Below are 7,075 nucleotides of genomic sequence, written 5' to 3' on the forward strand. Positions count from 1 at the left end.
GAAAGGAAAGGAAAGGAAAGGAAAGGAAAGGAAAGGAAAGGAAAGGAAAGGAAAGGAAAGGAAAGGAAAGGAAAGGAAAGGAAAGGAAAGGAAAGGAGGAAAAGTTCTAACAGAATATTATGTGAGTCAAAAAAACCTGCAAAGGGGCCATTGAGCTTATTTTGTGTTTACCATTTAGTAGTTTGTTTCCCCTGTAAAACTCCCTCAGAGAAAACTAAATTTTCATTTGCAAGTGATGGTTGACTGGAGATAGCTTTTTCTTTTGGGATGGGGGCATGTTATTACTTCTTATATAAGCTACAGGCCTCTTAGGCGCAGGACCGTGCATACCCTGTGCATCCGGCCTCAGTCTCAGTTTACCATATGTGCCTCAGTCTTGCTATGTTTAGAGGGACTTGGTGTCTTCCTTCCTCTCTGGCTCTTACACTTTCCTGCGTCCTTTCCAGTAGGATTTCCTGAGTTCTGAGGAAAGGGAGTTGAAGGATATACCCGGCTTGTGGCAAAGTGTTTCAAGGCCTCTAACTGTCCACATGTCTGGCTGGGTGACTCTGCATTTGTTCCAATATGCTGTAGAAGGAAGCTTCTCTGATGATGACTGGGTAAAACATTGATTTAGGAATATGGTAGGATATCACTAGTGGGCATTGTATTGCTATGTTCCTTCAGTAGAACAGTATTGGATTTTTCCCTAAGTTCCTAGGGTATCTAGTCATAGGTTATAAGTCACCCAGGCAATGGCCATGTATGGATTCCATCTTGTGGAGTGGGCCTTAATTAAACCAGATGTCGTGATTACTTCCACAAGCTTTGTGTCACTACTACATTAGCATGTGTTGTACTCAGGAACTATTGCAGATCAAAGGTTTTACACCTGGTGTGTGTTCTTCTTTGATACTATACAGAGTACCTTTTTATGTCAAAGACGTTAGGTTATAGGGGTAAGGGCTCTATGCAACCTTCAGCCCTACCTTTCTGTCTTCATTGCAATGGGTAGGTATGCCTTCAGCAATCAGGGCTTGATGTCAGTTTGTGAAGTACAACCTATAGTCTTGGCAACAGCCCTGATTGCCTAGGGGTTCTTGTGGGACTTAGACAGCAATTCAAATAGATGTAATCCATTCTCAGTACTAGGAGCTTCATTTACTGACAAGAGAGGTGCAGTTGGGATTCTGTCTTCCTGCAGGTTTAGATTTTTCAAAACCCACTTTAATAAGGGTTCTCAAAGTCTTTGGCCTCCCTTCTAGCCTACCATCCAAAGGTATATAATGTGTAACCATCCAAAGAAAAGATGAATAATAGGACAATGGGGATGTTGACCTGTTTAGGAGTAGTTCTTTGGAGCAGTTCCAATCTCCATTGTCAGGATAACAGCAGTTCAGTAAAATAGTGTCAGGATACCAACAGTCCAGTTGAAAAAGTGTCACCAAGCACTTATCAGCAAGAGTGGCACAATTAAGCAGAAATAGCTAAGCCTCCAGTCAGTGGGAGTGATCAGAGTCATCAGGAATGCCAGGAGAAGTTCTCTTCTGTGCCTCTCTCTATGAAGTGAAGATCAGCAAAGATACAAAGACTAACAAAGTGCTGCATAGCTAGCTCTGCAAGTGTGCCATCACTGTCTATTTGCAAACATCATGCATCCTCTCATGGCTCTGCTTCAGCAAAACATCCCATGAGTGTGCTTCAGGAAAGTATCACGTGACAACCAGACATTTCTCCCTCATCTTTCTCCTTACTTGGTAATTTCATTGAAATCCCCTTTATAAATATCTATATTTTACAGCGTTCCTACTTTATTAGGTTTCCCAACTACCCAGCAAGTGGCCATTTACTTTAGCTGTCTACCCCTACCTTTGTTCCTTTCCCTTCCTCTTCTGATCCTCCCATTCCAGTGAACTACATCATGTGTCCTTCCAGAACTATTTATTCTGTATCACTCTCCTAGGGAGATTTATCTGTCCCACCATGTGCCTTACTCTAAGTCTAACTTCTATGTTTCTATAGATTGTGGTTTGCTTGTCATCTTCCTAACAGCTAATATTTACGTATAAGCAAATAGTCACTAGGTTTGTTTTTCTGGATATAGGTTACATCACTCAGGGTGATTGCCATCCTTTTACCTGCAAATTTCATAATTTCATTTTTTATGGGATATTTTATTTATTTACATTACAAATATTATCTCCTTTCCAGGTTTCCCCTCCAGAAACCTCCTATCCCATCCCCCTCTCCCTGCTTCTATTAGAGTGCTCTCCCACCTACCTACTCCCACCTCACAGCCCTGGCATTCCTGTACACTGCGGAATCGAGGCATTACAGGACCAATGGCCTCCCATTGATGCCAGACAATTCCATCCTCTGCTACATATGCAGCTGGAGCCATGGATCCCTCAATGTATACTCTTTGGTTGGTGGTTTAGCTCCTGGGAGCCCTGGGGGTTCTGGTTGGTTAATATTGTTGTTCTTCCTATGGGGCTGCAAACCCCTTCAAGCTCCTTCAGTCCTTTCTCTAACTCCTCCACTGGGGACTGTGCTCAGTCCAATGGTTGGCTGTGAGCTTTCACCTCTTTATTTGGCAGGCTCTGGCAGAGCCTCTCAGGAGACAGCTGTATCAGGCTCTCATCAGCAAGCACTTTTTGACATCTGCAATAGTGTCTTGGTTTTGTGTCTGTATATGGGATGGATACCCAGGTAAGGCAGTCTCTGGATGGCCTTTCCTTCATTCTCTGCTCCACACTTTGTCCCCTTATTTCCTTTAGTCAGGAGCCATTTTGGGTTAAAAATTTGGAGATTGAGTGATTTCATTTTTTTTAATATCAGAGTAATAATCCAGTATGCTTTCTTTATCCATTCATCTGTTAAAGACAGATTTATTGAACTTTTCTTTTTCTTTAAAGTTCCCTGGAAAGTCTTGGAGTGAGTGACGAAAATAATCTGTCTCTGGTCTTATATAAAATTTAAACCTAAGGGTAGCATTGCATACCTTTAATACTAGTAGTTTGGAGACAGGTGGATCTCTGGGAGTTTGAGGCCAGCCTGCTCTACAGACTGCATAGATCCTGCCTCAAAAACCTAAAACACAAACAAATCAAAACAAACAAGGAGAAAACCACTTTAAAACATAAACACACATAGATTATCAAATGGAACATGATCCATAACAAGTAAATGATAAGCTGAAGGGGATTTGGCAGCATGGCAGAGGGGTACTACACAATGTAGGATATATAGAACTCAGGGTGATTTTCCGGAAAAGATAATCATAATGGATTCATTTAGTAAGACAATTTAAGTTAGTTGATGAAAATAAAAATTCCCTAGAAAACGTGACTTGAGCAAAGACTTGGGATGCAGGAGTACATAGAGAAATTATGATGGCTTCCTATTGCAGGAAGCTGCTGAGAAGTAAGGTTGGAGCATAATTAGAGATGAAAGCAACACTAAGAACTCAATAATGGGATCTCTGAATTGAGAGTGGATAGGCACGGTGTTGTCACAATGACTGTATCAGCTGGGTCATCGGTGTCCTTTTCTCCTGCCTGGAGAAAGAACCTGGGGCCCAGAAAGAGAAAGCCACTTTCTTCACAACCTACATCTGTGCAATTGGCAAAAACATTTGTTCCACTCTTCAGTTTTGAAACCTGCTTATCAAGGTGTGGAGTCTGGTAGAAGAAGCCATGGTCTGTCCTCATTCATTTACCAGGCAATGAGCAATTAAGTAGCTGCTACCTAATGCTAAACCTTGACTGTCAAAAGACCATTCCTCCACTGGAATCTGAACTTGAAAGGATAGAGTGCCTGTGTATCTTTTCCCACTGATGTCTGCTGCGCTTGAACCTGGCAGCTAGAATGTGCTCAAGAATTACTTCTAAATAAATAAATCACTGGAGTGGGTACTTCTGTTATCTCTGTATTTGCATTAACATAATACCCTGGCTGACTCCTACTCCAGTGTTCTCCCTCTTTCCTGGTTTCAGTTCCCATTATACCTCTCTCTAGATGGAGCTGGAGAAACAGCTGCAAATCCAATCACATTTTAAAGGTGCTGATCTTTCCTCCCAAGCCTCTGACATAATCCCCAGATGTGTGGAGTACCAAATGTGTATTCCAGAGCCTCGTAGAGAGAAGACATAGCAGTCTAGAGGGACAACTGTGCAGGTGGTCCCCATCCTAGCATCAGGAGAGTTAGAGGGGATGTTCCATCTTGAGACAAGATGGTAAAGGGCTGGAGAGCAGATCCTCATCGGGAGACATGTGTAAGTGAGGGTGGTCAGCCCTTCTTCTGAAACTGCAGGGCTGAGCTGGAGCCTGAGATATTTACTATAGGTTTCATCTACAACCCAGTGCTGCATGCTGCTTCCAGAATTCCTCCTCAGAGTTGGGACTTCTTGACCTGAACTTCCCCAACTCACTTACTACCACCTCCTGCAACTGGTTGCCCTCTGCCAGTATTCCTCACTTCACATTAAATGCAACAATTACAACAAAAAGCATGCATTTTGAATGTTGTGTAGTCACATCGTTATAAATTCTGGAAGCATCCAAGAAGTTACTGAGTCCAAAGTCCAACTAAATTCAAAGGGTGGAAACAAGAATTTTTAAAATGTCTTAAAATTTTCTATGTTTAAATTATGGAGCAAAAACCAATGTTTATTAGTGAAATGTTTAAGTTTTATGCTCACATATACAGAAAGCATACCTCAAGCTGAGCAGCTCATAAGAGCACTGACAGATTTCATTAATTGACAAACATCCGGAGTGATTCACAGTGTTGGGAAGGGGGACTTTAGTAAACAACATTGATTGGGACAGAGTCTTTAATTTGACTCTGTATTCAGCTAGCTGCTGAGTGCATAATTTACAAAGTAATGAGTAAGGTTTCACAAATAAGTGGAAAACTCTAAACAAAATCACAGCATTCTTTGATGACTTTCAACACCAGAGAGGCACAAGTTTGTTAAAGTGACTAAAATACACAGCATTCCGTATGATTAGATTTCCTAAATTTTATCAAAATAATATGCCAGATTTTTTGTCAATTTCATGTATATAAAATGCTCTGTCAACTGTCTTCAGATTGCTGTAGTTGTCCATTCTTATTTTGTTTTCATTGGCTTTTGATTTTAATTTTGCCAAATTACTGGTGAGGTGGAACCAGTTTTTGTAGTTTATAGGCTGATAAAATTTTCCCTTCTCTGTGTTGGTTATGTATAATCTTTGCCCATTTTAAAGGTTCAGTTTTAAATTGTGTGTGTGTGTGTGTGTGTGTGTGTGTGTGTGTGTGCCTAAGTGTATATATTTGCACTGTGTGTGCATGTTCCCACAAAAGCATCATCAGATTCCCCCCACCGCTGGAGATACAAGCAGTTGAAAGCTGCCCTTGGTCAGTACTAGGAACCAAATTCAAATCCTCTACAAAGACAGCAAGTCCTGTTACCCATGAATCTCTCTCCCTAGGCAAAAACACTTTATTTATTTATTTTTTGCTTTATGCATTTTATATTTTTAAAATTTTAATTATTTTATTTAACCTCCATTCCAGTCATCCATTTTAATTTGCCTACTTTTACTTTCTTTGGATATTGTCGAGAATTTTTCCTTTTCTTTCTTTTCTTTCTTTTTATTTTATCAGAAAATCCTCACCTATGTCTGTATCTTAGAATGTGTTACCTGTTCTCTTTTCCTTTAGCATGTTTAGAGTTATTGGTCTTACAATACCATCTTTGGTCTGTTTCGGATTGACTTTTATACAGGATGAGGGGAGACAAAGGCTAGTTTTATTTTTCTGTATTTGACCGTCCAGTTTTTCTAGTAGCATCTGAAGAGGCTTACTTCCTCGGTTGTATGTTTGGGACAGCTTTGTCCATGATTAGATGGCTGTAGCTGTGTGTTTCCTTCTGTTTGCTTGATGTTGTTGCTTTAGGCTACTTGCCTTTGTAGTGCAATACTATGGTGTCTCTCTTAATGTGGCTCCAAGCATAACAAAATCAAGTGTTGTGACACTTCCGTCCATGTTCTCTGTACTCAGAGCTACTTCGGCTAATTAGGGATTTTTTTTTTTTTTTTTTTTGTGCTTTGATATGGAAGGTAATATTGTGTTTTCTATTTCTGGGAACAAAATATTCTTGGATGTTAATACAGACTGAATTAAATAAGAACATGTATATTGTTTTAGTGATTATGATGATTTCCACATTATTAATTACACAAATTGTCAATGAATGATGTCTCCATCTTCTAGTGTCTTCTTCAATTTCTATCTTAATGGTTTAAAATATTTTTTGTAGTGCCCTTCTACCTCCTTATTATTTTTCATTTTTGCTTTATTTTGAAGTTATAATGAATGGAATTTTTCTGATTTCTTCCCTTAGCATATTTATTATTGGGAAATGGAAAAGGTAATGAGTATTTAATGTTGATTTCTGTACCCTACTTTTTTAGATGAAATTATTCATATATTTAAATTTTTTCTGGTAGACTTTTTATGACCTTTTAAGGGTATCTACAATTAAGATAATTTGACTTTTAATCCTTTTATTTTGTTAGATATTTTCTTCATTTACATTCAAATGCTATCCCAAATGTCCCCTATACCCTCCCCCCACCCTGCTCCCCAACCCACCCACTCCTACTTCTTAGCCCTGGCGTTCCCCTCTATGGGGCATATAAAGTTTGTAAGACCAAGGGGCCTCTCTTCCAAATGATGGCTGACTAGGCCATCTTCTGCTACATATGCAGCTAGAGACACAAGCTCTGGGGTACTGGTTAGTTCATATTGTTGTTCCACCTATAGAGTTGCAGACCCCTTCAGGTCCTTGGGTTCTTTCTCTAGCTCCTCTATTGTGGGCCCTGTGTTCCATCCAATAGCGGACTGTGTGCATCTACTTCTGTGTTTGTCAGGCACTGGCATAGCCTCACAAGAGGCCACTATATCAGGGTCCCTTCAGCAGAATCATTCTGGCATGTGCAATAGTGTCTGGGTTTGGTGGCTGATGATAGGATGGATCCCTGGGTGGAGTAGTCTCTGGATAGTCCATCCTTTTGTCTTAGCTCCAAACTTTGTTTCTCTAACTCCTTT

The sequence above is a fragment of the Mus pahari genome, chromosome 6 (assembly GCF_900095145.1).
Source record: "Mus pahari chromosome 6, PAHARI_EIJ_v1.1, whole genome shotgun sequence".
NCBI lineage: Eukaryota > Metazoa > Chordata > Mammalia > Rodentia > Muridae > Mus > Mus pahari.